Source organism: Etheostoma spectabile, chromosome 6 (assembly GCF_008692095.1).
Source record: "Etheostoma spectabile isolate EspeVRDwgs_2016 chromosome 6, UIUC_Espe_1.0, whole genome shotgun sequence".
Classification (NCBI taxonomy): domain Eukaryota; kingdom Metazoa; phylum Chordata; class Actinopteri; order Perciformes; family Percidae; genus Etheostoma; species Etheostoma spectabile.
The window spans coordinates 10,723,071-10,740,183 of NC_045738.1; the positions used below are offsets into that span (position 1 = coordinate 10,723,071).

The following is a 17,113-nucleotide window of genomic DNA, read 5'->3' on the forward strand; positions in this document are numbered from 1 at the left end:
CTAGGTGACGGGGCGCATATACTGAATTTTAACAAAAGAACAGGGAAAGAGGGAGAGGGAGAGAGAGTGTGTGAGAGAGGAGAGAGGGTGGGAGAGAGGTAAAAAAGAGAGATTGGTGAAATTTAATATATGTAGAACATATATATATATTTGGATATATATATATTTTCCCAGCGTGTGTGCGTGTGTGTGTGTGTGTGTGTGTGTGCGTGCGTGTGTGTGTGTGGTGGCGGTGGTGGGGGGGGACACCCGCAAAACGGATACCTCAAAAAGGAAGGATGTGAAAAAGGATGGAGGGACGCAGGAAAAGAGGGGGGAAAGGCTGGTGAAAACAGTAAGTACATTTATTTACAATGATATTTGCATTGCGGAGGCATTTTTCTCCGCTTCACCCCGCACACAGACTCCGTAGCCTACTGCTTAGATTAATTGCGGCTCGGGCAGTGAGAGGGTGCTGCGCGTCATTGAGACAGGAATAAGGAGCTCGGGTGTCGGCATCTGTACGGCCGCGAGAGAGATGGATGGCCGAGGATGGAGAGGTAGAAGCGGCCGGCGCACCGGGGCTTTGACCCCTCTGTCATTGCTGCGCCTGAAAACTCACAAGCCTCTTATCCCCTTAACGCATAGGTTTCTCACAGCAGTCGGCACAGGCTACATATTCCGGTGAAACGCACACTCACAGATTACCGGTAGTTTAATTAATAATATAAACTAAACCTTTAGGCTATGATTTTGTCTGCCAGGAATTTTCCATGCATTATTAATAAAGACAGAGTTTGTGTTCCGTTTAAGTCTTTAAACACCGGTGCTGGCTGCGGTTTCCCCCTCACTCTGCTGCGGATGTATTAATTGAGGTGATCATATCTGTTGATGCTCATTTTCTCAGGCTGCGTGGTCAATGTTATGAGAGTGTGTGTGTGTGTGTGTCTGTGTCTGTGTCTGTGTTTCTGTGTGTGTGTGCGTGCGTGTTCGCGTGCGCCCGCGTGCGTATATCTGTTTGTGTGAGAGTGCGTCTGCTTGCTCGTCTTATAGCCACCGCTAAGCCCGCAAGATTGCCGATCAGTTTTTCCTCTTGATCTATTTTTATCCCGATACGCTGGATATTTGGGCGTATGGTAGCACACAGTTATCCCTCTGTTGCCACCGAGGAATCTTCCCCAACGGGCTGACTTGCCTCAAACACTCTCAGACAGCTGGAACAGGCGTTTTTTTTGCTCTCCAGCTGGGTGAAGGAGTGTGTGAGAGATTTTACTTTGTAGGTAGATTCCTAGATTTGCAACCCCTGTGGGTGCCCAAATAACTTTTGTTTTTTCCTTGCCGTACTTAAATATAGAGGAAAAGTGAATAACTGGCGCAAACACAAATCACCACTGCCACCACCACTCCTTTTCTCTGAAAAAGAAAATAAAGGCCTTGGACCATAGAGACCACCAAGGGAGAAGATCATACTGTAAAATGGAGAGGCACAGTGTTGCTTCTCTTACAGATTTGCTGCAGTGATTGGGAGTGCAAGATCAAATGTATTGCCCTGCACTGTGAGGCCACTAATTGCATTAATCCAGATGGAATTGGAATGAATGTATTAGTTTTTCCATTTGTGTGGGTTGTTTTGGTGTCTTTTCCAGCTGAATTCTCCTGCTGATATCCATTTCAATCAGCTCACCCACAGGTGACGTGCTCTGTTCAGTTTATCATTTTCCCTCGCAAGACCAGTGAAATTTACTCACAGGCGTACTGCAGCAGTGTGCTGCATGCACTGCTGCCCGTAAAGTGTTGCCTTCAGTGTCAGCAGAGCCCCATTCTCTGTCATACAGTTGCCCATAGAGATCGCTGTACTGTACCAGCTGCGAGTAGGGGTAGACAGGAGGGGAGGGGAGGGAAGTGGAGAGGTGATGAGAGAGACAGAAGGTGTGTGGAGGGAGAGAGAGATGAGAGAAGGTGTGAGGAGGAGGAGGAGGTGGAGCGAAGGCATAAGGGGAGAGTCGGGTGAGAGATTGGAAAAAGCAGCAAAACGCAGGGGAGAGTAGGAGAGGGGTGGTTGGAATTGAATATCAGAGGGGGACATGGTTGGAAGGCACAGGAGAAGAGATGAGAGGGATAGAGTCAACATTTGTGTGCTTGTTTTCTCCAACCCCCTGCTCTTCATCAATTTCACCTCATTGATTTATTGACTTTTACACAGAAAACCTTCAAGCTTAGCTCAATCCCCGCTCGCTTGTCTCTCTTTTCTTCTGCCAATCCCCCTGTTACTTCTTGCCTCAATCCGTTCCGTTTCTTCTCTCACCCCATGCAACCTCTGACTTCCTCTGCATAGTTTCCTTTTCCCTTTTCCGCTCTCTTCCTCTCGCCTTCCGTTTCATCATGCGTTTGATGCAACATTAGTGGATAGTTTCCTCAATCCTGCCGCCCACCCAAACCCCTCTCCCACCCTTTCCTCACGTTGCACCCAGTGTTCTTTTTAATACCACTAATTAAGGTAAAGCTCGTTAACATAGAACATCAATTAGTGTTTAACGAGATCAGAGGCTGGTGTTTTGGAGTGATTACAGTACTCCCCTCTCCCGGTGTTCCTCTCTGGACTCTACTCCGTGTTGTGTTGATGAACATGTTGCATATTCACTTTGGCCTGGAGTGGTGGCGAAGACACATTTTACACTGTATGTGGTGGGAGTGGGGTGTTTTGATCAATTATTTGAATGTAATATTATGTTCTATAAAATTCTTGAAGGGGATATATTTTCCCTAATAGCATCTCTGATTTGTGCTCATTAAATAAACCCATGGCCTATAATTTCAGGAAAGAATGCCCTCCATTGAAATCAGCAGGGGACACTATCAGATTGACTCTTCCCTAAAATTAAGTACTAAATGGCACACCATAGTCTTATTTGTTGATGCAGAATTTAAAACATGAAATGATAGTATGTGTGATAGTATTATTAAAGGCAACAGTTATACCTAAAAACGTAACCTTTTTCAATTATTTTTACAATACTGTTTCACACTGTGTCAAACAGTTGGCAGTATGTTCTGCCTGTTTAAAAGACAGAAAAAAAACAGTTCAGTTCAGTTTATACTGAATATATTATAGTTCTAGTTTATACTAGAAGTTTCTTGGGTGACAAAGCCAGTAATGATTGATTTCTAATGTGTCAACTGAATAAGACTTTTTAGTTGATTGCTTGATCAACAAAAAACTATTTTCACATTTGATAAATCGTTTCAGACATTTTAATAAACTACAACGGTGGAAAAAGTGCCAAATATTCTCTGACCCAGCTAATCCAATGTGAGGATTTTCTGCTCTTCTCTGTTTTTACTCTAAACTATATATTTGGGCTTTGGACTGTTGGTCAGACTAGGGATAGGAATTGATTAACATTTTATTTATCACAATCAATGCCATTTTCTGCTTATTATCAATTCTGCTTATAGGTCAGATTCTTTATCGATTCACTTATTTATTCCTGATCAATTATCTGTGTAGAAGAAAAATAGGCCTTAACACGTATTCAGCGTCAATTCAACTGTTTGTTATCTCTGAGTCTGAATACAGTGCACATTTAGGTCTTCTTAGTCAAAGAAAAACTGCTAAGTGTAGCTCTAATGTTATTATAACATAGGATAGTGATAGTGAAGCAGTAAGTGTCAAATGTATCAACGTGGCATTTCTAGAATTTAAGCCCATGATGCATAGCAAGATGTTTCAGCATATTGCTGGTGTTTATATCCTTACTTAAAATGATAATTTTACAGACATGTAATGCAACCCTGGTTGTCATCTTTTTTCATGATATGAAGCCAGACTTTGGACCGCTTCTTCCTCTCCTCCATGACTCTTTCTTGTTGCAAGTTTCCAGCTGCGTAGACGCGTGAATTTGACGTTTGACAGAAAGACATGTCAGCATCGATAACAGAAATTGATAAGCTCAGAGCCATACAAATATGATGGACTGGATAATGTAGAACCCATTCTCAATTCCCATCCCAGACAAAAAAAGACATTTGAACACATCAGCTTGGGCTCTGCGAATTTGGGATAGCATGTGGTTACTATTTTTGATATTTCAAGTATTCAGATCCTTTACTTTAGTAAAAGCACTAATACCACACTGTATAAATACTCTATTAAAAGTAAGTCCATTTTATCAAGAAAATGTAAATCAGGTATAAAAGTAAAAGCGCTCAATGCTGAAATCAGATCCTCAGTTCTTCACAGTTCTCTGTTTAATCGGCTAATCAGCTCTACTTGTAGGGCTACATATTGTTGGGTAGTTTAATTATAATATAACTTTGTATTTTATAAACCATGTATATTGTGTGCAAAATTTTAATTTTTGTAAAGTAACTAGTAACTAAAGCTGTCAGATTAATGTATGAAGTAAAAAGTACAATATTTCCCTCTGAAATGTAGTATAATAATAGAAAGTGGCATGAAAAGAAAAGACTTGAGTAAAGTACATCAAATGTGTACTTCAGTACAGTTCTTGAGTAAATGTTCTTTTTACATTCCACCACTGCATTTCAATGACTAAACAATGAATTAGCTGCAGATTAATTGATGATAAAAGAAATGTCAGTTGTAGCCCCACATACTGTATATAAAGACAGGTAAGAGAAGAGAAGAGAAGACTCATGAACTCCTTCCTTTACTGCATGTAGTGACATTTAAAGATAAAATCATGCAAAATTAAGAAAGTAATGTTGGACATAACAATAGTTATATTTAATAGCTCTAAAACAACAACTTTCATGGTAACAGTGGTGAAGGTACAGCAAATATAGTACGGTACAGTCTGCTGGTTCTGTCACAGCTGCCAAGCTTTCAGTGACAACTCCAAGTACAGACCACTAATTAGATAAAATAGTGACATTATGATGTATTTCATTATGACAAGTTGGAAGAAAAACAAAAATGATCTTCTTCCATGCTGGGAAACTGCCCAGGCATCATTTGTGGAGCTCTGTTCACCACAAGTTTTCAGAGTTGTGTGTCTCTCAGAGAGAGCAGAGCGGCATTCACACACTGAATTACAGTAGTAACCAATTTCTAAGAGAGTGTGAGGCTTTGGATGTGATTAAAGAGCACTTTTTCAGAATGAAATATGGTACAGTAAGTTTTATGTGTTATTAGTCATATGTAGGTTAAAACAGGGTCAACAGTACAAAGAAATGTATTTAACGAGACAAAGGGTCTGCTCAGCAATAAAAGCATTGGTCAAATAAAAGATAAAATGACAATTAGAAAATGACAACATAATGTCTAATGTATAGCAATTATTAAAGGGAAAATAAAATAATTGAAAACGTAGAAAAAACTATATCATCTGAACTCCATATATGAAGGTCTCTTTTCCCTTGCAGCTGCTGTGGATTAGCAACTCTGAGGTGCCGCCCCCAGCCTAGTTACAGCCCAACTCTGCACTAGGGCTAGCAAAGACAGTCACATACTGAAGATGGAATGACAGGAAGCCATTTAACAAACAAGTAGATAACGCAGAAGACAGACAGATGGGCAAGTTGGCAGAGAGACACATTCATAGACAAAATCACACAGACAGGTACGAACGCACAGAATAGTAAGGGAGAATTTAGCGTGCACTGCTTGCACACAGTAACTATCAAACAGGTGTTCACACACACACACCACACACAACACACACACACACACACACACACACACACACCACACACACACACACACACACACACACACACACACACACACACACAAACACAAACCTGAGCCAAAGCCCTGAGGCTTGTTTTGGGAATACAAGTCTGGAGGCAGCTAGGAGGCACACAGCTTCACATGGCTGCATGCAATACACAGCCACACACACACACACACACTCTCTCAGAAAGTACACTCAGGCAGATACCCATGGGTATGCAGTCAGACACACACACACACACACCAAGAGCAAACCCAAAAATACACACACAATGAATAGCATATTGCACCACAAACACATCACCAGTTACAGTTTTGGATGAGAAAAGGACCTTGGGATCTTGCCCATGGGATCCACATACAGACACTGCACTGTATATTTCAGTTCTGTCACACACACACACACACACACACACACACACACACACACACACACACACACACACACACACACACACACACACACACACACACACACACACAGACAGATGATGAAGGGAAATAATAAAAAGCGGATGGAGAAATGTGCAAGAATGTTTTGCGGTACGCAGCGTATTGCAGCAGTGTGGTGCGGTCCTTGACTATGATGGATGGGGCAGGAAATGACAGCATAAGTGGTTATTAAAAAGAGGAAATGGGGGCATTTATAAAAACTGTGTTAGCCATGTATGCCGCCCATGTTGCATGTTACCCTAGGCTGCTGTGTCATGCTTCCTGATCTGTGAGACTTCGCTGCGCTGCATGAGGGCCAGCTTTGTTAAAACCCTTTGTCATTATCTTCTCAGAGAACCCAGACACTGGCATTTATAGCAGGCTTTGTTCTGGGAGTGACTGTGCCGGATACGTACCAGGTGCAAAGTTGAACCTGTTTTCTTGCCTTATCACTTCATATAAAAATAACTTTGCGCGAAAAAATTTTCAAGTTTGAATGTGGAATTCTGTCATAAACAGCTGTTACAAATGCAAATATGTGCGTTTGCACCTGAATGGAATTTGCACAGTGTGTTATCTATAGTACAGCAAGAAGGGAAAGACAAGGAGGGAAGAGGGAACGTCAGCGCCGAGATGGAAGAAAGCCTCTGATGAAGATAGTTTGATGTTCCTGGGCTTAATTTTAATGTGCTTCATCTCTGCATGTAAATAGCTCCAGCTTCTAAAACTGGCCTATTGATTTCAAAGAGTCTCGATCCTATCCTGTTTTTTGACACTAAAAAGAACAAAATGTGCAATACGGTTGGGATGCAGGTAGTCCAACTCAGGGTCAGGTTTCATTTCTTCTCATTGATGTTGTGATGTTTTATCATTCATCATTTTTTCCGCGTCAGTCTTCTTTACTCTATCTCCTGAAAGGTGATTAGGAGTGAATGCTCTCTTTTTAATTATGTAAGAGCAATTTCAATCAATTTTTTTTGAACGAGCCAATAAATGACCCCCAACCTTGGTCTGGTGCTGATCGGGCTTATCAAGTTGATTGTTATGTGATCTGTTCACTGTAAACTGTGGCATATTCTCTATCAAAGGCTGCAGCTTTGGGGAAAAAAGAGACTCGTTTACACATTTTGCACCAAGCAGTGATGGGAAATAGCAAAGAGATCAATTGTTGGCACTGGATGCTCTGTCATATACCAAAATGTAAAGACTTCTGACTACAGTTCCAATTACATGGTAGTGTCGCTTTGTGAAGATTCACTATTTTCTGAGTCTGTATGTATGGATTCAGATATATGAATCCTGTGTGATTTCAGACACACAATAATGTTTACTCATCGTATTAGCTGAGTGGTAAGAAAAGGAAATCATTCGTCATTGCAACTTGGGAGCGGTCTTCACGCAATATTCCAAGATGGTCTTTTGCGACAGATAAATAAAATTAAGTCCAGAGTATTTATGTTATTGTGCTATATATATTTAGTGGATTTAATAAAAAAGTAAACCAGAGGTTAACAAACGGTATATAGTTTATGTTGATTTTTTATTGTACTGTTAATCTTGTAATGTGTTAATCAAGGAGCTTTTCTTGACCCTTAGCGACCAACCATAGACATACCATATGCATAGAAAAAAATCAATGCAAGAATTAATTTTTCCGGCGATTGGATGATAAACACTTCTTTTCTGGCAAGTGCTTATGTACCCCCTTATTGTTATCATATCCACTGAATGCCCTAGGTCTCTAGTTTGTGGTTGTACAGTTGCATGATATTGTGATTATCCTAGAGGTCACTAAAAGTAATTTCATACACTGAGGTCAAGTTTAATAAAATGGTAAAATAATAACTGTGGGAATCACATCATTACACATGAATACAATTCGGTTCATTGAATCCACAAGAGTCTCTGCTTTCCAGTCATGCCTAATTAATGCAATTCCAAGACCCCAGTAGCAGAAATATTTAAATACACCATTTTAGAAAAGGTGAAAATAACAAATTTATATACTACATGATAAAAAAAAACTGCAGGGTTATTGCCCAAACTGCATGTGATTAGCAAAAAGTGTTATTATGTTTGTAAAGAGGGAACTCACGGGTAATCACTTCATTCAGATATCATAAGGTGAGAAGTCAACGGATTATGGCAATGCCAATTCTTCCCTCGCCAAAATGTAGCCTGAGTTTGGAACATTGTATAAGCCCCTTCTCCTGACAAGCAAGCCTTAGGTCGTCTAGTTCCGTATGATACCAATGCCTTTGCTTTGAAAACAGAGCCGGCTACAGCCTCTAAAAGAAACTAATGTCGGCCAAGATCTCAAAGGTTCTCAGAAGATTTTAACATAGGATTTTATTTAGATGTACTCTAAGTGTCAGCGATGGTAGCTATGCAGCCATTTTGGCACTTGTTTTTTGTTTTGTTTTACACTTGTGTAGTTCGTTTCTCCAAGTAGAAAATTGTAGCTGTCAGAAAGTTTTGATATCTCAGGACATGAATGTTTCCCCCCTCCACAGGCAGCTCGTAATTATGTTCATTACAATATGATGTGAAACTGTCATAAAAAGCTATGGCCATCTTAGACGACTGAAAACCTCTCTGATGACATACTGTTGCTTCATGTGTCAAGACTTGGGGAATAAAAGACAGATATTTTATATTTGTTTCTGCAAAACAAACAGCACAGGATTAATGGGCTTCTAGATTTGTCAGTGTGAAGACAACACTGTGGGGTGCTGACATTCCCCTCTCTAACCTCTCACCACCTTTTACTCTTGAGAATCATCTAAGGCTGGGCAAAAAAACCTTCACTGGTCTCTGCACGCAAGTGTATTTCCTGAGCCAAACTGATCCACCACCGTTTAAAGGATAGGCTGACAGAAGTGTTTCTAACACCTTTGCTTATGAGCGGGGGCAGAGCCAGGTGTGCTGTGAACGCAGCTGAAACCTCTACACAACATTGTGACATTGCACCGTTAGATTTTAAGCAGACAGAATCCGGCTTGACTTCAGCAACATGTGGCACCTTCTACTGAAAGGGACTAGCTTACCGTTTCTCTCTTATTCTAAGAGTGTTGTTAAATGGATTCACATGTGTAAATGTGACTGTATTTCTCCATATGTCTGCACACGACAGCTGCTTGTGCAATTGTGTGTGTGTGTGTGTGTGTGTGCGCGTGCGTGCACCTGCTGTGACCTTGTACAAAGGCACCATAGTTATCAGTGAAGGTTTTCTACACCAGTTTAATCTGTTTATCCCCAGATTAAGATTGCGAATCATTACTATGCAGAGCTAGGTGTTTTTTTCTGCTGAGAGTCTTGAGCAGCTTCCTAGTTTGCAGTTGTTACAGAATGTTAACCTTACAGGTCCTGAAGGGCTGCAGTGTCGGTTGCTTTTCATCTTGCTCTTTTAATTAGTGACTGATTTAGATCTGGCTAGGTGATCCCAGTGTCTGGCCAATCAATGAGGGAATTAAAGGAAGCGCTGGTGCAAGCAAAGTAGAGCAACACTGTGGCGCTGCGACTGCTGGCATGAGATGGAATGAGAAAATAATCAATTCAATGTTATTCTTAAAAAAAACTGAGTATTTGTTCCATGTTTTAACATAATACCACTAAATTCTGAATATTCCCAGAGTTATATACTGTCTCATCCCATCTGCAGAAAATCTTTCATCCAATTTGTTCCTGAGTTAAATCTCAATGTTTGTTTTTTTAACAACAACAATCAGCCAGATTTCATTCATAAATGTACAGCACAGTATGTTGATACACAGCATGAATGCATGTTTATTCATAGATGATTGCACTGCATTGATATTGAAGCTGTTTCCCCTAAACACAAAGCCCTCAGAGTTTCTGGATGCCTGTAAAAGGTTGAGCAGTGAGAAATTATTCCTTTTAAAACAAACATTATAAGATAATCCCCCAGGTCATGCATTGTAAGGATATCTTGACAGAGGATTCAGGAAAAAAGCAATTACAGAAAACAATTTATATAATCCAGTAAATTATGTGGTTATGGCCAATTTGGGAGCAGAGGGGCTGGCCAGGGAGCAGCGCTGCAGTCCTTATGCTCCCAGTTGTATTAGATGTCAGGTGTTGAGGTGGGGAAATGAAATATTCTTGCTCCTTGGCCGACCTTAAAATAAAGTACTTATTTTATACAAGCATTGGGAGTGGGCATACAAACTTTGTAGTGTCCTTATAAAACCATTTTTATTCATTCAAGTGAAGTTAGTATAGGCCAGTTAGGCTTATTGAATTAATACCCTACATGCTGTTATGTGAATTCCTGATGCAAGATCCCTAGACACTGGCCTTTCCACATGAAAGCATATGACCTTACTGATATTTATGTCTCAACACTCATGAGGGTAGTAAACCATTTGTAGCTGATGTTTTCTGAATGGATGTAAAGGTGTGTGTGTGTGTGTGTGTGTGTGTGTGTGTGTGTGTGTGTGTGTGTGTGTGTGTGTGTGAGAAAGGGAGAAAGAAGATAAAATAGAGACAGTATTGAAATTCTTCCCATCATTCATACCCAAAGTAACGTTGTTTATGCAGTCTGTACAGCAAAAATAAATAATAAATATAGTGTGCGAGCTTGCAATGTCCTGGGGATTAAATGAATAACAGGGGGTTGAAAGAACACACACACACACACACACACACACACACACACACACACGGAAGAAAATAATTCAAGATGCCCAGGCTGTAGTACAAAGCAAAGTAAAACGACTGACAGGCCTTTTAATCAGCTGATTTCTCTCTCAGGTTACATCAGTTTATTTTTAACTATTATTGTGATTGCTAGATGTGCAAGGTTATATTAAAGCAAAATTACACATTATCCACTTCGGCAGATATGAACCCTGAGCTGAATGCTATACGTTAGAGAGATGAGATGTGGCAATGTCATATTTCAGTAATATTTATGCAATTTTGTGTCTGGTGTTTCAAAAACCACAGTGGTTAGGACTAAGACATTTTATTTTTTGTTAAAAAATGAGGTCAGAGAATTGTTTGTGCTACACAGTGGCAACGTACAGGGTCAGCTTCATCTTGTTTCCATCATTCCATAGAGGGAAGAGAAACAAGGAGTGTCCTCCCGTTAAAGTAATGAAATTTATCCCCTGAATGTACGGAAGTGAAGTCCAATTAATTGACACTGTCTCTTGGCAGAAGTGTTTAATCCGAACCCATGAAAAAAAACATTTGAATTAAATGGCAAGATACTCTGAACTTTAGAGAGCCTGTTTTTTTGCGACCACATGGAAATTAAAGGGACATATTAAAATGTCAAAATAAAATGCTGTTTTTTTGCGGAGAAAAAAACAAAGCTGGATGTCAAGGTTTCATTTTGTTCTTGTAAAAGGTTACAAAATAAAAAAGGATGAATGGAGAATAGAATAGAATAGAATTGTCATTATACACAAGTGCAGTACAGAATACCTTTACAGTGTCAACACGGAACATAAAAATGTAACACATAGGCAGTACAGAAAGAATGAAAAAAAAAAGGCGGGGGGAACATGTATAAAATAAAAAAGGAGGAAAGATAAAGGGTTTGTATACACATTATGCAAATAATATAGTTATTGGTGTATCAAAAGTCTATTAAAGAGTATTAAATATTGCACAGTAATGAAATAAAATAATTGAATATTAAATATTGCACTGTAATGAAATTCCACAGAATTCCAGTGTCTTTTTAAGTATTATATATAAGTATTGCACAGTAAGAGGGAAGAAGAATGTCCGGGGGTTAGGGGTAGGCTGTAAAGTCAAGTCAGTGCATATGTCTGTTCAGAGTGGTTATGGCTTTTGGGAAGAAACTGTTCTTGATTCTGTTAGTCCTTGTTCTGAAGCACCTGTAGTGCCTTCCTGAGGGCAACAGGTCAAACAGATCAAAGCCAGGGTGGGAGCTGTCCATGATGATGTGTTCTGCTCTGCTGAGGCAACGGGAGGATGTCCATCAGGGAGGGGAGAGGGACGCCTATGATCTTTTGTGCTGACCTTACAACTCTCTCTACTCTCCCTCTCTCCCTGTCTGTAGAAGGTATGCAGCAGGTTAAAGTCCAGGTTGTGCTTCCTGAGGACCCTCAGGAAGTGTAGCCACTCTTGGGCCTTCTTGATGACCGCTGTGATGTTGTCTGTCCAGGAGATGTCAGGACGCCGAGAGACCAGAAGGTGTGGACGCTCTCCACACACTTGCTGTTAGGTTAGGCTAGGTCGGTGCTGTTCTTCCTGAAGTCGACAATGATCTCCTTGGTTTTCTTGGTGTTCAGGGCCAGGTTGTTCTCCGAACACCAGGCTGTCAAGTTCAGGACCTCCTTTCTGTAGGCTGCCTCGTCTCCCTTTGAGATGAGTCCGACCACTGTGGTGTCATCAGCAAACTTAACGATGAGGTTGTTGTTGTGGGGTGGACTGCAGTCGTGGGTGTAGAGACAGTACAGGAGGGGGCTCAGCACACAGCCCTGTGGGGAAGCAGTACTCAAGGTGGAGGAGAGGTGGGGGCCCAGTCTCACTGTCTGGGGCCGACTGGTGAGAAAGTCCTTTATCCAGGCACATGTGAGAGGGGGCAGGCCGAGAGTTACCAGTTTGGTGATGAGAATGTCCGGGATGATTGTATTGAAAGCTGAGCTGTAATCCACAAAGAGCATGCAAACGTAGCTCTGCTGCTGCTCCAGGTGGCTCAGCGCAGAGTGGAGAGCTATGGCGATGGCATCCTCTGTGGATCTGTTCACGCGGTATGAGAACTGATAGGGGTCCAGGTCGGGGGGAGGTAGTCCTTGATATGTAGTAGAACCAGTCTCTCGAAGCATTTCATGATCACCGAGATGAGGGCTACAGGACGATAATCATTTAGGCTGGTGATGGGAGACTTCTTTGGCACTGGGATGATTGTGGCTGATTTTAGGCAGGGCGGGATGACTGCCTGGGCCAGGGAGAGGTTAAAGATCCTGGTAAAGATGAGGGTGAACTGGTGAGCGCACGCCCGGAGCACCTTGCCAGGTGCTGCTTTTGAGCCAGCAGCCTTCCTTGGGTTCACTGCCAAGGGTACTCGTCCAACGTTGTGCTCCTTTACAGTGAGTGAGGTGGTGCAGGAACCAGATGTGGATGGGGGCAGGGCTGGGGTAGTGCGGGAACCAGGTGGGGGTGTAGGTTGGGCTGGGGCAGATGAGTGGTGCTGTTGTGATTATTCAAAGCGAGCCAAGAAGCAATTTAGCTCCTCTGCCAGCTGCGCACTCAGGTCACCCAATGTTGCACCACAGCCTCTATAGTCTGTGATGTCTTGTATGCCCCACCACACCTCCCGTGTATTGTTGCTGGACAGGTGGGATTCTATGCTCCTCTTGTGGTCCGCCTTGGCTCTTTTAATTCCAATTTTCAGGTCCTCTCAAGCACCCCTGGTCTATCTGACCTAAAGGCAGCATTGCGGGCTCTGAGGAGTGTACGGACATGACTGGTCATCCAGGGTTTCTGGTGTGTGAGAATGCCAGTTAGGAACGAGTGTCATGCAGAGCAAATGCAGATTTCAGATATCCTGTAACAGTATACGTTAAATAAAATATTACTTTTTGCATTTGCAGGTAGATCCGGTACAGAATGTAAAGGTACAACACAGTATAGCTTCATTTTACACCTTCTACGGTATTTAATAGAAATATGAGCGTAACAGTCAATTTCCATATCAGCTAGCCCCTCAAATTTAACTGTTTCACAAAGAAAATTGTGTAACGTTTATGAAAGCGACAAGCTCTTATCTGTTCATCAGCCTTTGGCATGTGTAAATTACAAATATAATGTGCTGGGTTTCTCTGTGAGGGCCTGGTGTCACAGCATTTGATAGATGGCTCCGTCGTGGTGTCACTTGAATGGCTTATGATAGCCAAGGCTATCAAGTCAGAGGGATGCAGCAGGCTTTACTACTGCTGTTTACAGCCATGCAGTAAAAACACACAGTACTATACGCCCTGCTGCTGCACGCTGCGCTGTTCGCCGATCACTCTGCTCCCTGTGCACAATGGGAACAAGAGGCGCTCGCCTGCCTGGTGGCTCTTGTACTCGACAGTGATCAAAGAGAGAGAAAGCAAGGAAGTGAGGGAGGGGAGGAAGTAGAGAGTGAAAGAATTACAGGACAAAGACATGTGAAAGGAAAGAATGGGGAGGGCTGGAGTAAAAAAAAGGAAAGGAGTTGTGGAAGGAGATGGAGAAAAAGAGGGGAAAGGAGAGTTGGTGAAAGTGAGATGGTGCAGAGTGAGGTGACTGACTGAATGAAAACAATTTATGAATAAGTGAAACAAACCAAATGACCGAGTGAGACAGACTGAGTTAAGGAGTGTGTGAATGTGTGTGTGTGTGTGTGTGGTGTGTGTGTCAAGTGAGAGAATGTGAGCGAGTGGATGAGTGGTGAACAAGTGCAGCAGGACAGAGAGTGAAAGAGAGAGATTGGGGAAGGGAGAAAGAGAGGGAGAGAGGATATTTCCGTCAGAGAGGACACACTCCAGTGGCTGTGATTGAAGTATGGGCCAATTAACACGAGGAGCATTGAGCTCCAGCTGCACCCTTCTCTTCATTCCTCCGCTCCCCCACACTGCCATCCATATTACCCTACACACACACACACACACACACACACACACACACACACACACACACACACACACCACACACACACACACACACACACACACACACCACAGACATTGCCACACTCACACATATGCACACTGTGGGTACCACACTGTGCTGGCACTTCATCTTATCTTTTACTATAGCACAGCTATGGACCCAAGGAAATTATCAAGGCTACATGCAGCAGTGTTCTCAAGCTCACTGCGGTCTTAAATGTGTACGAATGGAAAAAAAGAAAAGAAAAAAATTGAGTCTTCATCTTCAGTGGAGGGTTTTTCATTCTAGGCACTTACAGTGACTCTCAGATATGCTGCAATTTCTTCTAATGGTGTACAGTAAACTATATATTAGCCTGCATATATTTCAGCTGTTTTGTGTTGGCTGTTGAAATCGGTCGGGGCTGATTCAGTGTTGCATGTGCCATAGGCAGCAGAGAGCAGGTCCATTACTCTGCATGACAGAATGGAATGAAGCAGCAGAGCCCCGACGTGGGGTAAACACAACGCTGAACACTGCACTTCCACAACTCCCCACTCCAGACTTCCGACTCCTTCCCCATTCACATTTCCCCCAGCAGATCCGATGCAGCACAAGGTCTGGCACGCTGCCTCCATTGGAGTTCAGCGGGAGAGGGGCTCAGAGAGGCGTGGATGCCAGCAACTGACTTCTACCCGAGCGGTTCCCTCCTCTCTCCTGACTCTTTCTTCCAGAGTCACCGCAGGCGCTCGCTGCAGCTGTAGCATGTACAGTTAAGGGGAAGGAGGGGATCTGATACTCTAAAACACTGTGATTGTTCTTCTACCATCACACTGACACCAATAATCAATTTTTCATTTTGTGTTTAGAGGCTATACATCTTTTTTTGTCTCTTTGGAGTTTGCAGGAATAATATAGGCTTCACTGTAATCCGCTATAGGGGGATATACTTTCAAAGAAGTTGAGTTGCCTTCAGCTACAGAAAACTGCAAACCTTTTCTGACATTTTTCTAACCAAAAGAAGTTGTTGCAAAAACTGCACATGCAGAAGCCATTCATTCAATCACATGCAATCACAGAGCCCATAATGCAGTGTAAGTGAAAGGTTTGAGCCAATGTATGATGAGATGTGTTATGATTGTGAAGTACTGGCTGGCAATATTGGAAGAGAAAAAGGAGACTGGCTTGCCTGTCAGAATGTTTTTTCTCTCATCTTGTTGATTAGCTGTCTCTGCCAGCCTGAGAATATTCCTGCTCTTAAGTACTCTGTAAATATTCCTGAAGGTGTTTTTAGTTTGCTTCTAACAGTCACTGGCATGTACTCCAGCTTCTGTGGTGCTGTAAATGCCACTTTCTTTGTTTTCAAAAAGACAAACTAAACAGGTTGAGCGGAAAATTAATTACACTGTAGATACAGTCAGCTGTTTATTACAGTGATTGACAAATTGAGAGATCAACACTGCACAATACAAATACTTTAGTGTAAATGCTGATATGAGGATTTAGACAGCAGATGATGATTGAGGGTGCTTGCACCATGATGAAAGTGTAAAAGTCTAAAGAAATCATCAAAGAAAGTATTCAAAGCATTCTTAAAAACTCATACAATTTGAAAGGTTTTTCACGTCCATCTGTTTTTCTTTTGTAGTCCGTGCAGTCAATTCAAGAAAAGAATACATTGCAATATGTATTATGCCAACACAATCCTGATTGGTCCCAAATAACCAAAATGAACACATTATCCTCCAAATAATACAATATCATGTGATTGTCAATTGTCATGTTTCGGATGAATCACACAAGTTTATATAATATATATATATATATATATATATATATATATATATATATATATGCAGAATACACTTTACTGAATTAGAAAAAGCTCTAAAGACAGGAGAGGATCATTTTTTTAATGCTAGAAGGGGGAAAAATTTACTAAAATGTGAACATTTGCATTTTAACAAAAGATTCATTTATGGTAGCAAATCAAATGAAACAGTAATCTCTCTTTCTCTCTCCCACACTCCTTACCCTTCTGTGTGTGTGTGTGTGTGTGTGTGTGTGTGTGTGTGTGTGTGTGTGTGTGTGTGTGTGTGTGTGTGTGTTCACTGTGAGCCCCGTCATTGCACGCTTTTTATGATTCAGTTTGCAGAATTTAACAGATTGGAACACATAATGAACTATATAGTAGATATATTTAGATGAGGATTTGATTATAATAATATGCTTTGCTTTATTGTGGCGCGCCTCAGTGAGACGTTGGCAGTTCAATAACAGGCAGACTGCGCTCTGTAGAAAAAGTGCATTCCGTATATCAGAATACACTGTGTTCACACTTCCAACAAGGGTCACTGTGATGGAATGGAGCACGCTGGTTGAGCAGTGCAACGT

General features: G+C 41.7%; 1 protein-coding gene across 1 annotated transcript in view; it reads left to right on the forward strand.

Moving 5' to 3' along the window:
- grin2db (glutamate receptor, ionotropic, N-methyl D-aspartate 2D, b) overlaps positions 1-17,113 on the forward strand; it is a 52,406-nt gene that overhangs the window by 238 nt on the left and 35,055 nt on the right. Inside the window, exon 1 of the mRNA XM_032519128.1 lies at positions 1-334. This exon is cut by the window's left edge and continues 238 nt beyond it. The gene's annotated coding sequence lies outside the window, so the exon portion shown is untranslated. The remainder of the gene's footprint in view (positions 335-17,113) is intronic.